Consider the following 26,024-nt stretch of genomic DNA (forward strand, 5'->3'; position numbering starts at 1 on the left):
GGCGTGAGCCTGGGTGGGAAGATATGAAGAACTGGCTGTTGCCCATGCAGCGAGCTCCCCCTCTCCATGTCACTGATGTAGTCCAAAGGGATGTGTAAGCACCAAAACAGCTTGGAACTAGTGTCATTGCAAAGGTTGTCACAGTGAAGACGTAAACAACATCAAACTGCTTTAGGGACTCTAGCTCTGGATTTCTTCCTCAGGGTTTACTCTTGAAGCCTTTCCAATGGGGGGGTATGGCTGCAAAGTAGTGGAGGTTTAAAATTAGAGATTTCCTTCTCCTAGGCAGGCTGTCATCCAAGGCAGACAAACCCCACCTGCCGTAGCAACTGGTTTTGAGGCGCCAGTGGTCCACCTTTGCCCTCTCTCGTCAGTAGAAACTGTTTTGCCGGACCTAGTAGCTAAGCCACATGGGAAAGCCAAGAGCTGGGCTTGGTTATTAAAGGCTGTAGGCAATTACACCATTGGAGCACTTTGTTGGTGATGGGAGCTTATCAAATGTTCAAAGGTCAAGTTTAATGTCAGAGAAGTGTAAACAATATATCCTGAAATGCTTTTTCTTCGCAAAACATCCACGAAAACATTCCCCAAAGAATGAATGACATTTAAATGCGAAAACCCCAAAGTCCCTCCCAGCTCCTCCCTCCCACATGTAAGCAACAGCGAGCAATGATCTTTCCTCCCCCCACAAACAAAAATAAATGCGCATCAGTACAATCACTGAGCCCAAGTGTGTGCTAAGCATTAGCAAAGGCACAGACCTTGCAGTTACCCCAAAAGTTTCACATTTCATCCGAATTCGAGAAGCCACAGGTTCTCTCTCTCCCTGGCATGGGAGAGGGTGGTATCTCCCATCGCCACAGCGAGCGGAAGTCACAACAACAACTTGCTGGTTTACGATCTTAAAAGTCCGTTTCATCACTTTTATCGAGCTCTGTGTCCGAAGATCGCAAAGACCTCGAGTCTTCGGGCCCACAGCAAAAGATTTTCTGGCCTCCCCAACAGCACACCAAGTCTCCGGCTGTGACGCTGACCCTCAATCCACCCATCTCCAGAGCCCCAAGATCTTAGGCTTCCGAACACGATTGAGATTCTCATGCCAAACCTTTGGCATGTCGAATAGCGGCCAGTCGTGGAACCCCGTGAACAGGTCCTATTCCCGCAAAGAACCAAAGTCTGTGTATAACTCCAGGTCTGGGTCTTTAAAAGAATCCTGAAAGGAAAAAATAAAGATATTAAAGGTGGAAATAGGGCTGTTTCTGAAGATGCAAGCGCAGGAGTCACCATTAGGCGCCATCACTCCTCCTAAGCTTCACCCCCATCCCTACTACCATCCCCAGTTATGACAACCTTAGGAACCACAAATGCTCTATATCCTGCTGAATCTTTCACCAGTCTTCTATATTGTTTACAACACCACTAGTCTTCATATTATCTCCAAATTTACTAACCCACCTACCTGTTTAATCAAAAATCATAAGACGATTAAGACAACAGATCATGGTTTTCATGTAGGAGAAATTTAAAACGTAGAACAGTACAACAAAAGGTCTTTCAGCCCAAGATAATGAGTCAAGCTTTGAACCTACTCCAAGACCATTCCCTCCCACAAGCCCTCCATTTACCTTTTACACTCATGACTATCTAAGTTTCTCTCAAATGTCTGCCTTTAATGGTACTCTGGCAGGGTGTTCCATGCACTTACTTTCTGAGGTAGTACTGTTACGTACCAGCAGCAATATACTAGAAAAGGTCCAGTAATCCATGGAATAGATGAGGGAAGAGATTTGTAAATCCACGTTAAAATGTAGAGAGAAGGCGATTACGAAGAATCCCACAGCTTCCACACTAGGAAAATGAAGTAACAGTCGCCGAAGATCTTTTCCGTCAAGCCGTTCCAAAGTACATGTAGAAATATCACAAGGTGACAGTCACGGAATATCCCTTCACACAAGTGGTTACCACATGACACACCCGAATCCAGGCAAGGGTTAATGAAAGTGGTTCCACAGGATACTCCAAAAAAATCCACAAGTGGATCATCCGAAGTCACAGTCACACATTCCAAGTGCCGTTGATCAACCCAATCTTTTGGGCATGGGAAAGTATCAAACTTTACCCATATCATAGCAAACTATTGCCAGCAGATTGCAGTCCAAACTTCCACTCTCTCTCTCCTACTGAAGTTCTCAGCTGTCTGTCGCAGCTTGTTATACTGATGTCACAGTTCCACCTCGATCAGATGTTTTAAAGTGATACCCACAGTACGAAACAGTGGCCACATAACAGTATAGCAACAACCTCTCACTCAATTTCAGCAAGAGCAAGGAGCTGATTATTGTCTTCCAGAAGAGGAAACCAGAGGTCTGTGAGCCAGTGCTCATTGGGGCATTAGAGTGGGAGATAGTCAGCCACTTTAAATTCCTCAGTGTTTTCATGTCAGAGGATCTGTCCTGGGCCTAGCATGTTAGAGCAATTACAGAGAATGTAGGGCAAAGCCTCTACTTCCTTAGGAGTTTGGGAAGCTCAGCGTAATATCTAAAACAGGTGTTTGCGGTTGAGTTGGATCAAGGATCTACCATGATGGAACGGCATAGCAGACTTGATGGGCTAATTGATTGCCTAATTCTGCTCCAATGTCTTATAGTCTTACATGTGGTGAAGAGTATATTGGCTGGTTGCATCATGGCCTGGTTTGGAAATGCCCTTGAATGAAAAGTCCTACAAAAGTAGTGGTTACAGCCCAGTCCATCACAGGTCAAGCCCTCTCCACCTTTGAGCACATCTAAATGGAATGCTGTTGCAGGAACGCAGCATCCTTCATCAAAGATCCCCTCCTCCCAGGCCCTGCTCTTGTTTCTTTGCTGCCAAGAAGGTACAGGAGCCTCAGGATTCATATCACCAGGTTCAGGAACAGTTATTACCCCTCAACCATCAGTATATTGAACCAGTGTGGATAACTTCACTCACTCCTTCACTGAACTGTTCCCACAACCTATGGACTCACTTTCAAGGACTCTATCTCTTTTCTCAATATTTATTGCCTATTTATTTGTTATTATTATTTCTTTTATATTTGCACAGCCTGTTGTCTTTTGCATACTGGTTATTTGTCCGTCCTGTTGAGTGCAGATATTCATTGGTTAGATTATGTTTCTTGGATTTACTATGTATTGCCACAAGAACACAAATCTCAGGGTTGTATATGGTGGCATATATGCTTTGATAATAAATGTCCTTTGAACTCTGACATCCCCCCGTACTTCATTTCTATTGTCTTAAATGTATTTCCTGTTATATTAATCATTGCTGCCCTGGAGAAAAAAAAACAGGATGTCCATAAGACCATAAGGGCCATTTGGCCCATTGAGTCTGCTCTGTGATTCATCATGGCTGACTTATTATACCTTTCAACTCCATTCTCCTGCCTTTTCCCTGTAACATTGAACACACTTACCAATCACGAGCCTATCGACCTCACTTTAAATATACCCAAGAATCTGAATGGTTCTCCACCCTCTGGCAAAAGAAATTCCTCCTCTGTTCTATTGATACTATTGATGGCCCTTTGGTCCTCCATTTCCCGACAATAGGAAACATCCTCTCCTTGTTAGTGCTATCTAGACCTTTCAATATTCAGTAAATTTCATTGATATGCCCCCCATTCTTCTAAACTCCAGTGAGTACAGGCTTACAGCCATCAAATGCACCTCATACATTAACCCTTTCATTCTTAGGATTATTCTCATGAACCTCCTCTGTACCATTTCCAATGCCAATATATCCTTTCCTAGATAAGAAGTCCAAAACTGCTCATCATATTCCAAGTGGTCTAACCAATAAAGCCTCAGCATTACATCCATGTCCGCTCTATCAATGCCACTTATCAGCTCGTACACTTCTAATAAATTGCCCTTTATGTTTCATCACTCCTATGGAAAAGCCCAAGCTCACTCAACCTATCTTCCAGACAGCATACTGGCAAATTTCCTCTACGCCCTCTAAAGGTTGGATATATTTCCTTAATTAGGTCACCAGAACTGTATACAATACTCCAAGACTGGTCTAGTCAGGGTTTTTAGAGGTGCAACATTATCTCATTTGTCTTGAATTCAGTACCATGCCTATTGGAGGCCAACACACGCTGCACCTTCTTAACACCATCAACTGGTGTGACAAATTTGAAGGATCTACAGACTTCTTCCTCAACACTGCTAAGAGTCCATCTCTCCAGAACTCCATCTGCTACTTCTCAGCCCAGTTCTGCATCCTATTGGTGTCCTATTGTAATCTATGACAACCCTTTACATGATACACAATTCCACCAACCTTCATGTCAAGTGCTAGTTCACTAATCCATAACTCACTTTCTCAACCAAGTGATTTAAAAAAATTACAAAGAGCAGGCGACCCAGAAGAGATCCCTGTGATTCACCTCTTGTCACAAATGTCCAAGCAGAATATGCTCTACCTTCATTGATTTAGAACCATAGAAACTACAGCACAGAAACAAGCCTTTTGGCCCTTCTTGGCTGTGCCGAATCATTTTCTGCCTAGTCCCACTGACCTGCACACAGACCACATTCCTCCATACACCTCCCATCCATGTATCTGTCCAATTTATTCTTAAATGTTAAAAAAGAACCCACATTTACCACCTCATCTGGCAGCTCATTCCATACTCCCACCACTCTCTGTGTGAAGCCCCCCCTAATGTTCCCTTTAAACTTTTCCCCCCTCACCCTTAACCCATGTCCTCTGGTTTTTTTCTCCCCTTGCCTCAGTGGAAAAAGCCTGCTTGCATTCACTCTATCTATACCCATCATAATTTTATATACCTCTATCAAATCTCCCCTCATTCTTCTACGCTCCAGGGAATAAAGTCCTAACCTATTCAACCTTTCTCTGTAACTGAGTTTCTCAAGACCCAGCAACATCCTTGTAAACCTTCTCTGCACTCTTTCAACCTTATTTATATCCTTCCTGTAATTTGGTGACCAAAACTGAACACAATACTCCAGATTCAGCCTCACCAATGCCTTATACAACCTAATCATAACATTCCAGCTCTTATACTCAATACTTCGACTAATAAAGGCTAATGTACCAAAAGCTCTCTTTACGACCCTATCTACCTGTGACGACACTTTTAGGGAATTTTGTATCTGTATTCCCAGATCCCTCTGTTCCACTGCACTCCTCAGTGCCTTATCATTAACCCTACATGTTCTACGTTGGTTTGTCCTTCCAACGTGCAATACCTCACACTTGTCAGTATTAAACTCCATCTGCCATTTTTCAGCCCATTTTTCCAGCTGGTCCAAGTCCCTCTGCAGGCTCTGAAAACCTTCCTCACTGTCTACTACACCTCCAATCTTTGTATCATCAGCAAACTTGCTGATCCAATTTACCACATTATCATCCACATCATTGATATAGATGACAAATAACAATGGACCCAGCACTGATCCCTGTGGCACACCACTAGTCACAGGCCTCCACTCAGAGAAGCAATTCTCTACTACCACTCTCTGGCTTCTTCCATCGAGCCAATGTCTAATCCAATTTATCACCTCTCCATGTATACCTAGCAACTGAATTTTCCTAACTAACCTCCCATGCGGGACCTTGTCAAAGGCCTTACTGAAGTCCATGTAGGCAATATCCACTGCCTTCCCTTCATCCACTTTCCTGGTAACCTCCTCGAAAAACTCCAATAGATTGGTCAAACATGACCTACCACGCACAAAGCCATGTTGACTCTCCCTAATAAGCCCCTGTCTATCCAAATGCTTGTAGATTCTGTCTCTTAGTACCCCCTCCAATAACTTACCTACTACTGACGTTAAACTCACCGGCCCATAATTTCCCAGATTACTTTTCGATCCTTTTTTAAACAACGGAACAACATGAGCCACTCTCCAATCCTCCGGCACTTCACCCGTAGACACCGACATTTTTAAGTATTTCTGCCAGGGCCCCCGAAATTTCAACACTAGTCTCCTTCAAGGTCCGAGGGAACACTCTGTCAGGTCCCGGGGATTTATCCACTTTAATTTTCCTCAAGACAGCAAGCACCTCCTCCTTTTCAATCTGTACAGTTTCCATGGTCTCACTACTTGATTCCCTCAATTCCATATATTTCATGCCAGCTTCCTTAGTAAATACAGACGCAAAAAACCTATTTAAGATCTCCCCCATTTCATCTGGTTCCGCACAAAGCCGACCACTCTGATCTTCAAGAGGACCAATTTTATCCCTTACAATCCTTTTGCTCTTAATATACTTGTAAAAGCTCTTTGGATTACCCTTCACTTTGACTGCCAAGGCAACCTCATGTCTTCTTTTAGCCCTCCTGATTTCTTTCTTAAGTATTTTCTTGCACTTCTTATACTCCTCAAGCACCTGATTTACCCCGTTTCCTATACATTTCATACAACTCCCTCTTCTTCTTTATCAGAGTTGCAATATCCCTTGAGAACCAAGGTTCCTTATTCCTATTCAATTTGCCTTTAATCCTGACAGGAACATACAAACTCTACACTCTCAATATTTCCCCTTTGAAGGCTTCCCACCTACCAATCACATCTTTGCCAGAGAACAACCTGTCCCAATCCACGCTTTTTAGATCCTTTCTCATTTCTTCAAATTTGGCCTTCTTCCATTTCAGAACCTCAACCCTAGGACCAGATCTATCCTTGTCCATGATCAAATTGAAACTAATGGTGTTATGATCACTGGAACCAAAGTGCTCCCCTACACAGACTTCTGTCACTTGCCCTAATTTGTTTCCTAACAGGAGATCCAATATTGCATCCCCTCTAGTTGGTTCCTCTATATACTGATTTAGAAAACTTTCCTGAACACATTTTACAAACTCTAAACCATCTAGACCCCTAACAGTATGGGAGTCCCAATCAATGTATGGAAAATTAAAATCCCCTACCACCACAACTTTATGTTTCCTGCAGTTGCCTGCTATCTCTCTGCAGATTTGCTCTTCCAAATCTCGTTGACTATTGGGTGGTCTGTAATACAATCCCACTAATGTGGCCATACCTTTCCTGTTTCTCAGCTCCACCCATAAGGACTCAGTAGACAAGCCCTCTAATCTGTCCTGCCTGAGCACTGCTGTAATATTTTCCCTAACAAGCAATGCTACTCCCCCACCTTTCATTCCCCTGCCTCGATCACATCTGAAACATCGGAACCCTGGAATATTAAGCTGCCAGTCCCGCCCCTCCTGTAGCCAAGTTTCACTACTTCCTACAACATCATAATTCCACGGGTCAATCCACGCCCTCAACTCATCCGCCTTCCCCGCAATACTCCTAGCATTGAAATATATACACCTCAAGATTTTTACCACCACTCACAACCTTTCTATCAGCGGATTTTCTTAAACTTTCAACATCATTTATTTTCACCCCAGCCACGCTGTCAGCTCTGGCACTCTGGTTCTCATCCCCCTGCAAGTCTAGTTTAAAGCCTCCCCAGTAGCACTAACAAACCTCCCTGAAAGGATATTGGTCCCCCTGTGGTTCAAGTGTAACCTGTCTCTCTTGTACAGGTCTCACCTGCCCCAGAAGAGGTCCCAATGATCCTGAAATCTGAAACCCTGCCCCCTACACCAGTTCCTCAGCCACTTGTTCCTCCTCCAGAGCATCCTATTCCTACCCTCACTGGCACCTAGCACAGGTAGCAATCCTGAGATTACCACCCTCGAGGTCCTGCTTTTCAACTTCCTACCAAGCCCTCTATACTCACTGTCCAGGACCTCTTCACTCTTCCTTGCTATGTCATTGGTACCGATATGCACCATGACATCTGGCTGGTCACCCTCCCACTTCAGAATGTCATGCAATCGATTAGAGACATCCTTGACCCTGGCACCTGGGAGGCAACAAACCATCCTGGATTCTCTGTCACGACCACAGAACCTTCTATCTGCACCTCTAACTATCAAGTCCCCTATCACTACCGCTCTCCTCTTTTTCCACCCTCCCTTCTGCACTGCAGAGCCAGACTCAGTGCCAGAGATCCAGCCACTGCAGCTAATCCCAGGTAAGTCTTCCCCCCCAACAGTATCCAATGCGGTATACTTGTTGTTGAGGGGAATGGCCACAGGGGAACCCTGCTCTGCCTGCCCTTTCCTCTTCCCTCGCCTGACAGTGACCCAATTTCCTGTCCTCTGCTCCCTTGTTCTCACTACTTTGAGAAGTTGAATCAGGCTTGTGAGGGACATAACTTGCCCATCACAAAGGATGTGACAATTCCCAGTCAAACTATACTTCTCCAAATGCTTGTGAATTCCATCTCTATAAACCCTCTCCAACAGCCCACCACTGAAGAAAAACTCACTGGTCTATAATTCCCAGGATTATCCCTATTATCTTCGTTGAACAAAGGAGCAACTTCTGCCATCATCTAATTTTCTTGTATGACTCCTATGGCTAGTGAGGATGCAAGGATCATTGCTAATGATGCAGCAGTCACTTCCCTTGCTTCCCATGGTAACCTGGGTCATATCCCATCCCTCTGAGAGGTATCGATCCTAATGTTTCCAGCACACACTTTTTGAAAATCTACACATTCCAGCATATCAGCCGGTTCTATGCTGAGATTACACTCCTCATGGTCCCACTGATTGGTGAATACTGAAGCAAAGCATTGAAGACCTCCCCTAACCTCTGACTCCAGGTATGTTTCCTCTTCCCTCCCCCCCCCCCAATCGGTTCCACCCTCACTCTTGTCATCCTCCTGTTCTTCATATACATGTAGAAAGCCTTACTGAATCCTACTTATCAATGCCTTCTCATGTCTCCTTCTAGCTCTCTTAAGTCCCTTCTTAAGCTTCTTCCTGACTACGTACTAATCCTCAGGAGCCCTGTCTGATCTTGCTTCCTAAACCTTAAGTATGTTTTTATTTTCCTCTTGAAGAGATGTTACACTTCCCTTGTCAACCATGCTTTATTCAACCTAATATCCTTTCACACCTCACTGAGGCAAACCTATGAAAATTTTTGTAAACACCCTCTGCATTTCTGTTGTACATTTGAGGACATCTGTTCCCAATTTGCACTCCCAAGTTCCTGCCTAATAGCATCTGAATTAGCCCTCCCCCAGTTCAAGACCTTTCCATACCATCTTCTTCTGTTCTTGTCCAATGTTATGCTGAAGGTCAGGGAATTGAGGTCACTTTCTGAAATTTCACCCGCCAGGAGATCTGTCACCTAACCAGGTTCATTGCCTAGACCTAGATCCAGTGTGCCTCTCCTCTAATCAGCTTTCCCACATGCTGGGCCAGTCATCCTTTCTGAGCATAGCTAACAAATTCTACCCCATCTAAACCTCTTGCACTAAGCAGGTGCCAATTAATATTAGGGCAGGTAATACACAACAACAATGCTGTTATTGCTCAACCCTTACAATCTGCCTCCTGATCCACTCCTTAGGGTCACTGTTGCTATTGGCTGGCTTATGAAATACTCTCAATAGTGTGATTGCTCTCTTCCTGTTTCGTGACTTCCACTCTCCTGAGTTTCTGACTCAGTAGACAATCCCTCCATAATGTCCTCCCTTTCTGCAGCTGTGATACTATCCCTGATTAGCAATGCCACTCCTCCACCTCTTTTACCTCACTCCCTGTCACTTTTGAAACACAAACCCCAGAATATCCAGCAGCCATTTCTGCCCTTTGACAGTCAAGTCTCTGTAATAGCCAAAATGTTTTATTTCTACGTACTGATCTATGCTCAAATTTCATTACCTTTGTTTTTGACATTAAGGTTGACATATCTCAACTCCTCCAACTAACTACATTTATGCACTATCCACTGCCCATCCTTTCTTACAGTCTCTCTACACATTGCATCTACCTTCACACCAACTACTCCAGTATCTGACTATCATTCTGCTTCCTATTCCCCCCTACCCACCTAGTTTAAACCTTTCCCAACTACTCAAGTAAACCTGCTGACAAGGATATTGGTGTTGAGTTCAGGAGTTACCCATCCCTTTTCTACATGTTATACATTACCCAGAAGAGATCTAAATGATCCAGAAATCTGACACCCTGCCCCCAAACCAATTCTTCAGCCATACATTCACCTCCCTTAAAGTTATTTTCACCCTCATGGTGTATGGCACAGGCAGTAATTACTGCCCTTTAGGTCCTGCTTTTTTGCTTCCTTCCTCAGTCCCTATATTTGCTCTTCAAGACCTCATTTTATTGATCTCAATCATGCCTCAGACTTACTATCTTGTGGCACCAGAGATCTTCAGACTCCACCACCCCTCTTCCCCTGATTATTAGTTGATTATACTTACCTGTGTTGTTTTAGTTATCAGTACACCCATGCCTTGTTTTGTTTATCTATTTAAGTTTCCTCTGTTTTATTCTTCTTTGCTCAGTCATCTTGATTCCTAGCCTGTGTTCTCCCGCCAAACCAATCCACAAGTAAAGATTCCTTGTTCAACTCCATTATGTCTCCACTTGGCTCTGCACTAGGGTCCACCTGGTCTAACCTCACTTGGTAGTCCACTGGTTGAAGACACAAAGCTTCACCATAACAACCACTGAACAAACCCAGTCTGGTAGCCACCACTGTTACAGATGTTAATGTGCATCATAACTTTTTGCTGCTTGCCCTCCCCCTCTAGAATACTGTGGAATTGATCTGAGATGTCCCCAATTCTGGCATTTTGGAGAGAACATCTAGGAAATTTTTCACATCCACGGAACCTCCTGTTTATCCCTTTACCTAATGAATCCCCTATCAACTTCACTCCCCTCTTCTCCTCCCTTATCTACTGAGCCAAAGCCAGTCTCAGTGCCAGAGATCTGGTTGCTGCTACTTTCCACTTGTATGTCACCCACCTCAATAGTATCAAAAGCAATTTACTTGTTAGTGAGGAGAACAGCCACAGAGGTACTCTGCACTCTCTGTCTATTTCCTTTCTCTCTTTTCAGACACCCAGCTACTCATCTCCTACAACTTTGGTGTGAGTGCCTCCCTGTAGCTCTTATCTATCTTTCTTCCTGCACAACTGGTAGCCAGGTAGCCAAAATATAGTTTGACAAATTTGTTAGAATATTTTTAGGCATATTATTGTCAGGACACTGGAGCAGGGACCCAGTCACAGACCAAGTACTGAGCACATTGATATTTATTAAGTAACAAATCTAGAAGGGCAACAAAGTCAGTGTGAAAAATTCAGGCAGAGATCAAAAAGTCAATAGAAATCCAAAAATCAGAATCAGGAAACAAGCAGAGTCAAAAACCAGAACAATCAAGGTAAACAGGCAGGGTCAATAATCAGAAGGACAGAGTTTAAATATGAACGCTGGAAAGACTCAGGAGAACTCAATAACACAATCTTTCCTCTTCTTCATCTTGTTTTACAGCAGTTGGCACCCAAATTAATGGTTACTTACCTTACCTTACCTTATTCTACTATCTTTGGCTATCCTAGTACCCTATTCCTGCTTATCTATCATATCCTATAAAAAAAAAGCCCATGTACCCCTTACAAAAGCTTAAAATACCCTAACCTGTGCTCTCTCACCTATGCCCAGTAACTCAAATACCACAATCCAGCAAAAACAAAAGACTAAAATACACTGAGCAATAAACAGAGAGGCAGATGATAGGTGGAGCACAATGAGACACAGATGTCAGCAATACAGTTAATAATGGGAAATAGGTGAGGGGCAGAGTAATCAGTTTTGCAGGGGCAGGGGCAGGGGCAGGGGCAGGGGCAGGGGCAGGGGCAGGGGCAGGGGCAGGGGCAGAAACAGAAACAGAAACAAGAGCACATGGCAATACAAAAAAACAGAATAATGGCTGGAAGGAAACACACAAAGAGACAGAAATCAACTGAAGGTACTGATAGTTATGTTTAAATGACTAAAGGGGAACCAGTAGATGCAGTGTATTTGGATTTCCTGAAGACATTCAGTAAGGCAGCACATTAAATTACATTTTCTTTCTAGGTTTTAACTTCCTTCCTCACTATAGTCTTTTGATTATATTTTTGAAGTTTTCTTCCATGAAAACTGATCCAAGACTGCCATTTCTCTAATGTTCATTGTTAAATACCATTCTCATTCTGTTACCCTCTATCCTTTTATACATCTGTAGGAACTTTTACTGCCTGTTTCTATATTACCCAGTATCTTAGGGTCATTATCTATCATCTCCATTGCTATACATTTCAGTATTTCTTATTAAAATTCTGAAAACTGACAATGCATCCAGGAGTGAAACGGGTCAGCTAGTATCATAGCAACAACTTTTATGCTCAACTTCGGCATCCCAAAGAACAGACTTTAGAACATGGAAATCAGGTGAGACCTACCAGTCGTCAGTGAAGGGTCTGAAGAAGGGACTGTGAGCAGCTTCAGGTTCCTGGATGTCAGTATGTCAGAGGATCTCTCCTGGGTCCTGCACATAGGTGCAACTACAAAGATGGCACACCAGTGTCTCTACTTCTTTAATTTAACAAGATTTGGCATGTCATCAGAGACTCTGACAAACTTCTACAAAAATTGGTAGAAAATATTCTAAGGAAAAGAATACAGTCAATGTTTCAGCCCAAAACATCAACTGTACTCTTTTCCATAGATGCTGCCTGGCCTAATCAGTTCTGCCAGCATTTTGTGTGTGTTGCTTGGATTTCCAGCATCTTCAGATTTTCTCTTGTTCTTGACTAGAAAACATTCTGACTGGTTGCATCATGTCCTGGTATGGAAAGTCCAATGCACAAGAATGCAAGAAGCATCAGAGAGTGGTGTACTGAGCTAATTCCATCACAGGCACAGCTCTCTCCTCTATCGAGGACATGTGCAAGAGGCAATGCCTGAGGGAGGTGACATCTATCTTTAAGGACTGATGCAATCTGCTACCCCTGATTTCACTGCATAATGCAAATAGATACACCTCCTGTGCTGCTTGATAAACATTGCATTTGCAATGGCCATAAGATTGACTTTGAGGCCACAAAAGCCAACGGCTGTTGGGACTGCCAGATGAAGGAAGCCATTGAAACAAAACTAGAAAGAAAAGTATTTTAACCAAGACAAAGGTCTGACTCTAGTTAAGAATTTGATTATAAACAAGATGGGACAGTGGAAATCTGAATGGATGAGAACTAAGCAGTAAAGAGGAACAGACGACAGGGGTAAAAATACCACCGGACTAGACATGCCCAGGCATCATCCCTGATGAAGATGGCAGAGTTTGTCATCGAAATATCAGTTAAAATTGACACCTGTACCTGGCTGAAAGCCTGAGAAGAATTTATTTATCATATATGCCGGGAAAGCACTAGATCCTTTTTCCTGACACTCTATTTCAGACTCTAGTTCTCTCTCAATTTGTACTAATATTGTTATATTTTTTGTTGTCTAAATTACGTATATTTTATGTTAATATTATGTTAACTTACATTTATCATGTTTGTAATGTAATGTTGTTGCTGCAAAAATTTAACTTTGATGGCATTTATACCCTGAGTGTGAATGCCTGTGACAACAAACTAAACTTGAATTCTAATCCTCCTCAAGAAGATCGCAGCTGACAAATTTCCCTGACTCCGAAGAATACTCATCTTGTCCCTGTCTAAAGGTGCTAAGGGTAATTATTGAACACTAGCTCAAATCAGCTTATTTAACAGTTTCCAGATTTGTCCAAAGACTTGTCAAGCGTTCGTTAAGTAGACTTGTTGAGCTCTCCAAGGGGACTATTGATGAGAATTTAATGATTCTATCCAGAGTTTCAGACAAGTTTCAATTTCCATTGAAGTGACTGCACAACTATTCATGCTTTGTCTTCATTAATAAGCTGTGAAGTGTTTAAAGTTCAGCAGTGTCACAGTTCATTCTCTGCAAGGGATATTGGATCAGAGTTGTAGCTTTCTGCTAGGTTGGTCCCTTGTGAATTTTTTTCTAAACCATCTTGTGCTGCAAACTATATTTTGTTAAGCTCTTGCATTGAAAAGATTCCTCAGTTCTTCCGGTATCAAACCCAAGATATAAAATCAAACTATATATGTATAATACTCTGATGTCTAGGAATTCATGCCAATTTAGAAAGGCATAACATGCTATATAATTACATAAATGCATTGTTCTTAGCTTCTGAAATTTATTCCATTGTGAAGAACAAAACACGATATTTAGACCAATTAGTATCCTGACTAAGAACAAATTTTGAGGCAAGAGTTGGAAATTGAGAGTATAGGTGCTGGATGTTTAAAATATAGGATAAATTTTTGCAAGTACTCAGCAGCTTAGACAGCATTTCAGGAGAAATAAACAGATAACAAAGTGAAGGGGAGACCGTTTTGCCAAACCCTTACACTCCGTCTGCCAGAAAATGTGAGATCTCCATGTAGCCACCCATTTCAATTCCATTTCCCATTCTCATTCTGACATGTCAGTCCATGCCTCCTCTAGTGCCGCCATGAGGCCACATTCATCTTGGAGGAGCAACACCTTTTATTCTATCGGGGTAGTCTCCAATCTGATGGCATGAACATCGATTTCTCAAACTTCCAATAAATGCACTGCTCTCCTGCACCATTCCTGTTTTCCTCTCTCACTTTATCTCGTTACCTGCTGATCACTTCCCTCTGGTGTTCCTTCCCCTTCCCTTTTCTCCATGGTCTTCTATCCTCTCCTACCAGATTTCCCCTCCTCCAGCCCTTTATCTCTTTCACTAACCAACTTCCCAGCTCTTTACTTCACCCCTTCCCTCTCCCCGAGTTTCATAGTTTCACCTTGAACCAGCTACCTTGTACTTCTTCCTGCCATCCTCCCACTTTCTTATGCTGACTTCTCCCCTTCCTTTTCAGTCATGAATAGGGACTCAGCCTGAATTCTTGACTGTTTACTCTATTCCATAGATGCTGCCTGGCCTGCTAAGTTCCTCCAGCATTTTGTGCGTATTGCTTTGAATCTTCAGCATCTGCAGATTTTCTCTCGTTTGGGATTCTACTGCTACATTGCAAAGTCTCTTTGAGGGATGCCTGCCCTGAAGAAATTCAAATCATCCCTTCAACAGGAGTTCAGTGATACTCTCTCTTACTGCTCCCCCTCTTTGACCTCTGCATCCCTCCGACTCTTTGACCAGGTGCTAATACACACCTACTACTACCCTTCCTGGAAACTTGTCTTCATCACCATCTTGTGCCAAATGGCTTTCAGATCCGTTTCCAAGCTTCTCAGTTCACTCCCTCTGCTAACGTTCAATTGACTGCTTCTGCCACTTCTATGCCATGAAGAGGTACCTAGGTTCCCTGCCCCATTCACTGCCATAACTCCGAGATTCTCTCTCTACCGCCTGCAGTGGACCTGTTCAATACTTCATCCTGTGTCAGATCCACACCGGTCTGCAGGCTGTGGAACCTGATGTCTCCAACACTGGCAGCCACAGCTGTCCTCAGACCACAATCCCTGCTGCTGACCTCGATACCATCAGATGCCCCCAAGTTTATGAATTTCTCTGAATCCATCCCATCGCCAACAGCTCTGGACACCTCCGTACCAGTGACAAAAATATCACCAACACTGGTTCCAACAATCCTGAGCAGATTCAGAACTTGGATTCCACCACCATCAATGCAGGTTCCAATGACCTCAGGCTTCCCCCACTCTTTCAAAGTGTCTGGTGCACGACATCTACATTCAACTCCAGCCTGGACCTTGACCAACAGTACCTCCAGTCTGAGACTTTACACACTGCTGCTGGAACCCCAGTCTCCCCTTCCTGTCTCTGAGGTCCCACTGGCATTTTTTGGGTCCTCAGAGACTCTATCTCCCTCCCACCCCAACTTCCCAGAACACCCAGCTCTTCTCCTTTCCTCAGATACAACCAACCCTCTTCTCCCTCCAATCCCAGCTCTCATTCATGCCGTGTCTTCAAAATTCCCTCTAACCTTCCCCTCTCTGTCACAGAATATTCTGTCCACAGAAAGAGCCTGTGCCTGACCTCAGTGAGTTCCACGCCTGCCATGATGCTGAGCTCTTCTTCTGCTGCCTCTGTCTCTTTTCCTAATTCTTTGGCAAGTCTCTCCAGCACTGATGACACCTTCCCCCATCTTCAACCCTCCTCCTATTCCTGGGCACTTTGCTTTGGACTTCTGCCTGCTCTGGAAATTTTCATTGCCAACTGCCAACTAGAAATCAACTGTCTCGGCTTTACCACTCCCCTCTACAATTCTAACCTCACTCCTTCCAAATACTCTGCTCTCCACTCTCTCTGCACTAATCCTAACCTCACCATCAGATAAGTGGGGTGCTGTAGTAGTCTGGCAGACTGACCACGACCTTGCTGAGGCCAGGCATCAAGTCTCAGACACCTCTTCTTACTTACCTCTTGATAGGACCCCACGGAGGAGCACCAGCTCATTATCTCCCACACCATCACTGACCTTATCAACTCTGGGGATCTCCCATCCACTGCCACCAACCTCATTGTTTCCTTACCATGCACCTCCCATTTCTACTTCCTACCCAAGATTGAAAACCTGCCTATCCAAGTAGATTCAATGTTTCTGCTTGTTCCTGCCCAACCGAACTAATATCTGCATACCCCAACTCTGTTTTGTCCATCAGTTTAGTCTCTTCCTACCTACATCCATGGCACTTCACACACTCTTGATCTTTTCAATGATTTCATGGTCCCTGACCCCGATCGTTTCATTTTCTCTGTGGATATACAGTTGCTATACACCTCCATCCTCCATCAAGAGAGCCTTAAAGCTCTCAGCTTCTTTCTAGAGTACAGAATCAACCTGTTCCCCTTCACCACCACTCGCCTTTATCTGCTGGAACTGGTCTCACTGTCAATAACTTGTCCTTTGGCTCTTCCCACTTTCTCCAAACCAGAAGTGTCGCCACAGGAACTTGCTTGGGTCTCAATTATGCCTGCCATTTGGTTGGCTATGCTATTGCTCCCCAATTCTTCCTATGCTACTTTGAGGACTGCATTGGTGCTAATTCTTGCATCCATGCTGAGCTCATAGACTTCATCAACTTTACTTCCAACTTCCACTCTGCCCTCAAATTTACCTGGTCCATTTCCAACACCTCCTTCCCTTTTCTCAATCTCTCTGTCTCCATTTCTGGAGACAGTCTATCTACCGCTATCTTTTATAAACCCATTGGTTCTCACAGCTACCTGTACTATACCTCTTCCCACCCTGTCACTTGTAAAAATGCCATCCCCTTTTCTCATTCAGTTCCTCCGTCTCCACCGCATCAGCCCTCAGGATGAGACTTTTCATTCTAGAACTAATGAGATGTCCTCCTTCTTCAAAGAGAGGGTCTTCCTTTCCTCCACCATCAGTGCTGCCCTCATCCACGTTTCTTCCATTTCACGCACATCTGCCCTCACCCCATCCTCCTGCTGCCCCACTAGGGGTAGGGTTCCTCTTGTCCTCACCTACCACCCCATTATCCTCCACATCAAGCACATAATTCACCATAACTTCCACCGTCTCCAATGAGATCCTACCACAAAGCACGTTTTTTTTTCCACCCCCCCCCCCACTTCCCACTTTCTGCTGGGATTTTCTCCTTAAGTGACCTCCTTGTCCACTCACCCCTTTCCCCGACCCTCCTGATACCTATCCTTACAAACAGAACAAGTACCACACCTACCCCTACAACTCCTCCCTCACTACCATTCAGGGCCCCAAACAGTCCTTCCAGATGAGGTGACATTTCAGGTCTATGGGGGTTATCTGCTGTATCCGGTGATCCTAGACCATAAGACCATAAGACATAGGAGCAGAATTAGGCCATTCAGCCCACTGAGTCTGCTCCACCATTCCATCCTGGCTAATCCTGGATGCCACTCAACCCCATACACCTGCCTTCTCGCCATATCCTTTGATGCTCTGACCAATCAGAACTTGATCAACTTCCACCTTAAATATACCAACTACCTCCACCTCAGTCCGTGGCAGAGCATTCCACAGGTTCATCACTCTCTGGCTAAAATAATTCCTCCTTACCTCTGTTTGAAAAGGTCGCCCCTCAATCTTGAGGCTGTGCTCTTGAGTTCTGGATCTCCCCACCACAGGAAACATCCTCTCCACATCCGCCTTATCAACATCCGGTAGGTTTCAATGAGATCCCCACACATTCTTCTAAATTCCAGTGAGTACAAGCCCAAAGCTGCGAAACACTCCTCATATGTTAAGCTCTTCATTCCCGGAATCATCCTTGTGAACCTCCTCTAGACTCTCTCCAACAACAACACATCCTTTCTGAGATATGGGGCCCAAAACTGTTAACACTACCCTTAGTGTGGCCTGACTAGTTTCTTATAAAGGCTCAGCATTATCTCCTTGTTTTTATATTCTATTCCCCTTGAAATAAATGCCAATATTGCAATTGCCTTCCTTACCACAGAGTCAAGCAGTAAATTAACTTTTTGAGAGTCTCGCACAATGACTCCTAAATCTCTCTGCACCTCTGATGTTTGAACCTTCTCCCCATTTAGATAATAGTTTACACTATTGTTCATTTTACCAAAATGCATTGTCATACATTTCCCAACACTGTATTCCATCTGGCACTTCTTTGCCCACTCTTCCAATTTGTGCAAGTCCTGCTTCAATCACACTGCTTCCTCAGCACTACCTACCCCTCCACCTATCTTCATATCATCCACAAATTTTGCCACAAAGCCATCAATTCCATTATCTAAATCATTGACAACCAATGTGAAAACCAGCAGTCCCAATACTGACCCCTAAGGAACACTTCTAGTCACTATTCTCCTGGTGCAGTTTCCTGTGTATTGGTGGGACCAGACAGAGATTGGGAGACAGCTTCACTGAGCACTTACTGTCTGCCGGTAAAAGCAGAATCTGCTGGTGGCCACCCATTTTCATTCTACCTCCCATTTCTATTCTGACATGTCAATCCATGGCCTCCTCTACTACCATGATGAACCCACACTTGGGTTGGAGGAGCAACAGCTTACATTCTGTCCAGGTAGCCTCCAGCTTGATGGCATGAAAATCGATTTCTCAATCTTCCAGTAATTGGCCCCCTTCATCATTCCCCATTCCTGTTTCTTTCTCTCACTGTCTCTCCTTACATGCCCATCACCTCCCTCTGGTGCTCCTCCCCCTTCCCTTTCTTCCATGGTCTCCTATCAGATTCCCCCTCCTGCAGCTCTTTATCTCTTTAACCAATCAACTTCCCGGTGCTCTTTCTTCACCCCATGCACTTTTCCCGTTTCCATCTATCACCTACCACCTTGTACTTTTTTCTTCCCTTCCCCAACTTTCTTACATTGACTTCTCCCCTTCCTTTTTAGTTGGTCCAAAACGTGAACTGTTCACTCTTTTCCATAGATGCTGCCTGACCTGCTGAGTTCCTCTAGCATCTTGTTTGTGTGCTTTTGATCTCCAGCATCTGCAGATCTTCTCACGTTTGTCATTATCGGGGTGGGTCTTGTTCCGCCAGAGTCCTTGCAAGTGAGGCTTATGAGATGACTGCTATCTCTTGACAAATTATTCTAATTTGAATGAACCAGTGATTTTTTTTCTTCATTCACAAGACTTGCTCCTGATGTGATTAAGATATAAACTCAGTGCTCAATATTTAAATCAAAATCTTAAACCAACACCAGAAGTATAATTTAACACGGTACCTTTCTTAATTGATCAGATACTTGATATTCTCAATGTTTTTAAGTAAGACATTTCCAATAGGCAATGCGGCTTTTAAAGATATAATTGTGAACAAGATGAGCTTTAAAGACTCTTCTTTTCATCTCACAATGGTAATTCTTGTTCTGTGATATTAAAAAAATGAATAAATGTGCACTGCAGTTAAAGTAACCGCAAAGGGTTAGTCTGGCTGTGTAGAAGAGACTCCGTTTCAGATTTTTTCTCAATTACATTATAATGTATAGGCCCAGAAGTACCTGGACTTTAATTCAGTTTGGAATTCAATACAAAAGCAGAATACAACCAGTTTTCTCATTTTGATTAAAATCTTCTTCCTGGAAAGATCCAAGTTTTGTCAGCTAATTTCCTTAAGCCCAAGAGATAACCCTTTTAATGATTGGTCTACTGCTTGAATTTTCATTTTCTCAAGTGAACTGAAGTAGCTGTTACAGCATATATTGATGAACAATAAATGTTAATATCTTCAAAGCAGAAGGAAAAGACATTCAATGATATAATTTAACTTAACAAATTGAACAATAAATGTACATTCAGAACATTTTAATGACATAATGGATAGTTCTTTAATAAAAAGAGCAGCTTTTTTTTCCAATGGTGTATGTGACTAAAAGATTCACACCTGGAAATGTTGGGAATCAACAGCATGCCACAGTAACTGATTTGGCTGGCACTGTTGCACAGTATAATGAGTGTGGTGCTGTCCACATGGCCAGCTTCCCTTTCACTTTTTTCAGAGATAGTGCTTAACTACTTTTATATTCACTCTGTAAAGATATTTTTGAAAATTATTTTGCAGATCTACTTCAGGTCTTGATAACACTGCTTTCTATTTTGATCATTTTATAAACTGTCCATTTATATTGTGTGGTGACTGACACAGTATTACTTCTGCTTTAAGTAATTACACAATAACTGGTTGATTAAAGTTAATAATTATGACAGTTGAGTCAAGAGCAACACACAAAAAATGCTGGTGGATTCCTGCAGGCCAGGCAGCATCTATCATTTTGGACCAAGACCCTTCATTGGGACTGGAAAGGAAGATGGAGGAAACCAGAATAAGAAGGAGGTGTGACGGGAAGAAGACAAGTTGGAAGAGGATAGGTGCAGCCTGGCAAGCGGGGAGGTAGGTGGGTGGGAAAGTGGGAATAAGAAGCTGTGAGGTGATAAGTGGAAAAAGTAAAGGGCTGCAGAAGAAGGAATCTGATAGGAGATGAGAGTGGACCATGGGAGAAAGGGAAGGAGGGGTGGCACCAGAAAGAGGTGATAGCTGGGAAGGAGAAGAGAAAAGGGAAGAGGGGAGCCAAAATTGGGAGTGGAAAAGGAGAGAAGGAGTTGGGGGAAAGTACCAGAAGTTGGAGAAATCGATGTTCGTATTGTCAGGTTGGAGGCTACCCTGACAGGATATGAGATGTTGCTCCTCCAGCCTGAGAGTGGCCTCCTTGTGGCAGTACAGGAGGCCATGGACTGACATGTCAGAATACGAAAGGGCAGTGAAATTAATATTTTCTCCACCAGGAATTCCTCTCTGATGTGGATGAACTGAAGGTCCCCCAATCTACATTGGGTCTTATTGATGTAGAGGAGGCAACACCAGGAAAACTCAATACATTAGACGACCCCAACAGACTTGAACCAGAAGTGTTGCCTCACCTGGAAGAACTGATAGAGACATGAATGGTGATGAGAGAGGAGATGAATAGCAGGTGTAGCACTTGTTCCACTTGCAGGAGTAAGAGCCAAGAAGGAGATCAGTGGGGAGGAATAACTGGACAAGGGAATCAGAGAGAGTGTGACCTTGCTGACTTATCTCACTAATGTTTGAGTAAAGGGCATGATCCTAGTGACCAATATACCACCAGATTTATATATTTGATGAGATAGTAATGTTTTGTATATTTTTCTTTGGAAGTAGTCATTCTGAAAGAGAAAAATACTTAAATAAATTCTTCTGAAAATGGCAGTCAAGTTATTTGTAAGTTTAGCTTGAGAAAAATATTCTATTCTATTCAAATGCTGACCTTCAATCTTTCTCTATTAATATCAATAGGTCTTCTTATTAGCTTGTCACCAACAGCTAATTTCAAGGTGCTTACAATATGTCACATTATTGCAGGAGATCACTGTTTATTTTTGTGCAGTCTGAATAATAGACACAGCAGGACTTGAAGAATTCATGCATCAGCAGATACTGTGAACCATCTGCTCAGAACATTCAATATCTTCAGAATAGATAACTTAGAACCTATTCATAGCCTCGGGTCATCAGCTGTTACACAACTATAAACTGCTTCTTAAATCCTGCTTTGAATTTCAAAGTAAATTTATTATCAAAGTACATTTATGTCACCATATACTACCCTGAGATCCATTTTCTTGTAGGCATACACGGTAAATCTATGAAACACAATAGAATCAATGAAAGACCACTCCCAACAGGATGAACAAACAACAAAACCAATGTGCAAAAGATAACAAATTGTGCAAATACAAAATAAAATATAATAATAAGAAAAAAAACAATAAATAAATAAATATTATATATATATATATATAAATAAATTATGAGGACACGCAGTCCCCTTTTGTTGTCATTTAGTAATGTGTGCATTAAGAAATGATAAAATGTTTTTCCAGAATGATATCACGAAAACACATGATAAACCGACTTAAAAACTAACAAAAACCACATAATTATAACATATAGTTACAACAGTGCAAAGCAATACCATAGTTTGATAAGAACAGACCATGGCACAGTAAAAGTCTCAAAGTCTCTCGGAAGCCCCATCAACTCATGCAAACAGTAAACCTCCAGTGCCGCCAACTTGCCCATGCAGCATCCGGAAGCATCCGACCACAGTCCGACTCTGAGTCCGTCCGAAAACTCCGAGCCTCCGACCACCTATTCAGCACTGAGCACTAGGTCTGCCAAGGGCTTCGACCCCGGCCTCAGCAACAGGTGATACTCAAAGCCAAGGATTTGGGGCCTTCGTTTCCGGAGATTCTCGATCGCACAGTAGCAGCGGCATTGAAGCAGGCTTTTCAGAAGTTACTCCAGGTGTTCCTCTGGCTTCTCATAGCTGTCTCCATCAAATCCAGATTGTGCACGGCCCCTAGTTACACATAATCGATATTGATTCGGAACAGCCGCACACGCTGCGTCGCGCTGCCATCTTCTCCCTCTGAATGCTCTGAATAAATATCAAGAAAATGAGATGAGGAGTCCTTCAAAGTGAGTTTATAGTTTGTGGAAACATTTCAGTTATGGGGAGAATGAAGTTACCTACTCCAGTTCAAGAGCATGATGGTTGAGGTGTAATAACTTCTCCAGGGCCTGGTGGTATGGCTCCTGTACCTTCTTCCTGATGGCAGCAGTGAACCCTAGCAGTGAACAGACTAAGGATTGGATGTGAGGAAATCAGGGATCCAATTGCACAAGGAGGTATTGAAGCCAAAGCCTTGAAAGTTATTGATTAATTTTGTGGGGACGTTAGTATTGAATGCCAAGTGTAATCAATGAAGAACATCCTAGTGTACAAATCTTTGCAGTCCATATGTTCCACGGTTGAGTGAAGAGCAAATGAAATAGAATCTGCAGTGGACCGTTTGTAATTGTAAGCAAACTGGAGTGGATCCAAGTCGCTTCTCAGGGAGGAGTAGATATGTTTCATCACCAACCGCTTAAAGCACTCCATCACAGTGGATTTAAGTGCTACTGGATGATAATCATTGAGGCAGGTTACCACATTCTTTTAAGGCACCAGTATAATTGAAACGTTGCTTGAAGCAGGTAGGTGCCTCAAACTGCTGAAGTGAGGAATTAAGAAATATCGGTGACCTGTTGAACAGCAGAGTCTTTTGCACTTGGCCAGGTACCTTATCTGGGTCAGATGCTTTCCTTGGGTTCACCCTCCTGAAGGATGCTCTCAGGTCAGCCTCAGAGAATGAACTCACAGGGTTATTTGGTGCTGTGGGAGTTTGTAAAAGTTTCTCCATGTTTTGATAGACAAAACTTCTTCTTGCTCAAAGGTAGCATCGAGTCTGAATGGTCTCCCACTACAGAAATGGCTGTCTTTACTTCCAGGCTGTTTCTCATGGGGCACTACAGGAGGAATGTTGGATAGTTAATGATGTAAATTAATACCCAGCAGGCAAGCTGAGAGTGTCAGATCAAATTTACAGAATGATCAAAATAGCCCAAGAACTGTCATTGTTATATTTCACTCAGTGTGCAACCATTTTCTATTGTCCAATGTTAAAATAGTGTAATTTCTATACAAATATGCTGTGACTATATATTCATGAGCTCCAACTAATCTAATTTGATTGCAAAGAAACATATATAGCCTTCTTCAAAGCTATGTGTAGTGTAGGACATGTCCTTAGATCTTCACATGCATTTGATTTTTTTCCCTGTAGTAGCTGACCATTTTCTGATGTGTAATGTAAAACTGAAATTGGCAAAAATGGGTCCTTAAAAATTTCCACAATGCCTCATCCAATCAATGATTAAGAACAACAATGCACAGTCAATATCCGGATGGTGCAGCTATCTCCTGTGTATATGCAAACCCCAGCTACTCAAATGGTATTAGCGGAGCAATGTTGATATCTGTCAACCTTGGTCCTCAAATCCTAATATGCCTGGAAGGTGAGCTGGATGGCTGTAACAACAGCAGGCTAATGACTATTTTGATTGGGTCTGCCATTGCTAACTTTAATAGTGCTTTGGGAGTTTGCATATATTCCACTAGGATCACGAGCTGCCTGTAAATGAAACAAGGGACCAGGGAGAGGTCTTGTGGCCAAAGATCCAGTTTTGACATTGTACGACAGTATTAGTTCAAGGATTATATAAATAGCATGGGAGGGCAGTCAGAGATTAGAGAGCAGAGTCCCCATTGGGAGGAATGTTAGATTGAAGGGTGACAGGTAGACCAGTGGATTTCATATAGACTAATTGAGTGATGTGGTCTAAATCATCTTGGTCAGAAATATTAGATCAGGAGGATATAATGTGATCTGGGCTTCAAGAGTTGGGAAGGTTGAAGCCAGAAGTGACTGAGCACTGGGTACAGTTTAGTTGATGGTAGGGGATAAAGAATAAAAGTTGTATGATAGTTGATGAGATGTAGCTGTGCTCTGAAGGACTGCTAGTCCCAGGGCACCCAATAATGATTACTTCTGTTCGATATGGTTCCATTTTAGACCATAAGACACAGGAGAAGGATTAGGCCATCTGGCCTATTAAGTCTGCTCCACCATTCAATCATGGCTGACCCAATTTTTTCTCCTCCTCAACCCCAGTTCCCAGACTTCTTTCTGTAACATATGATGCCATGTCCAATCAAAAACTTATCAATCTTTGCCTTAAATACACAAAATGACCTGGCCTCCATAGCTGCATGCGGCAACAAATTCCACAAATTCACCACCCTCTGGCTAAAAAAAATTCTCTGCATCTATATTTGGAAAGAGCGCCCCTCTATCCTGAGGCTGTGCCCTCTTGTCCTAGAACCTCCCACCATGGGAAACATCATTTCCACATCTACTCTGTCTAGACCTTTCAACATTCGTGAGGTCATCCTCCTGAATTCCAACGAGTACAGACCCAGAGCTATCAAACGTTCCTCGTATGATAACCCTTTCATTCCTGGAATCATCCTTGTGAACCTCCTTTGGAGCCTTTCCAATGCCAGCATATCTTTTCTCAGATGAGGGGCCCAAAACGGTTCACAATACTCATGGTGAGGCCTCACCAGTGCTTATAAACCCTCAGCATCACATCCTTGCTTTTGTATTCTAGACCTCTTGAAATGAATGCTAACATGGCATTTGCCTTCCTCACCACTGACTCAACCTGCAAGTAAACCCCTAGGTTGTTCGGCACAAGGACTCCAAAGTCCCTTTGTAACTCAGATTTTTGGATTTTCTCTCCATTTATAAAATAATCTGCACATTCATTTCTACTACCAAAGTGCATGACCATGCATTTTCCAACGTTGTATTTAGTTTGCCACTTTCTTGCTCATTCTCCTAATCTGTCTAAGTCCTTCTGCATCCTTCCTGTTTCCTCAACGCTATCTGCCCCTCCACCAGTCTTTGTATCATCTGCAAACTTGGCAACAAAGCCATCTATTCCATCATCTAAACTATTTATATACATCATATAAAGAAGTGGCCCCAACACTGACCCCCTGCGGAACTCTACTAGTCACTGGCAGCCAACCAGAAAAGGATCCTTTTATTCCCACTCGCTGACTCCCACCATCAGCCAATGCTCTAACCATATTAGTAACTTTCCTGTA

The sequence above is a fragment of the Mobula birostris genome, chromosome 4 (assembly GCF_030028105.1).
Source record: "Mobula birostris isolate sMobBir1 chromosome 4, sMobBir1.hap1, whole genome shotgun sequence".
Taxonomy (NCBI): domain Eukaryota; kingdom Metazoa; phylum Chordata; class Chondrichthyes; order Myliobatiformes; family Myliobatidae; genus Mobula; species Mobula birostris.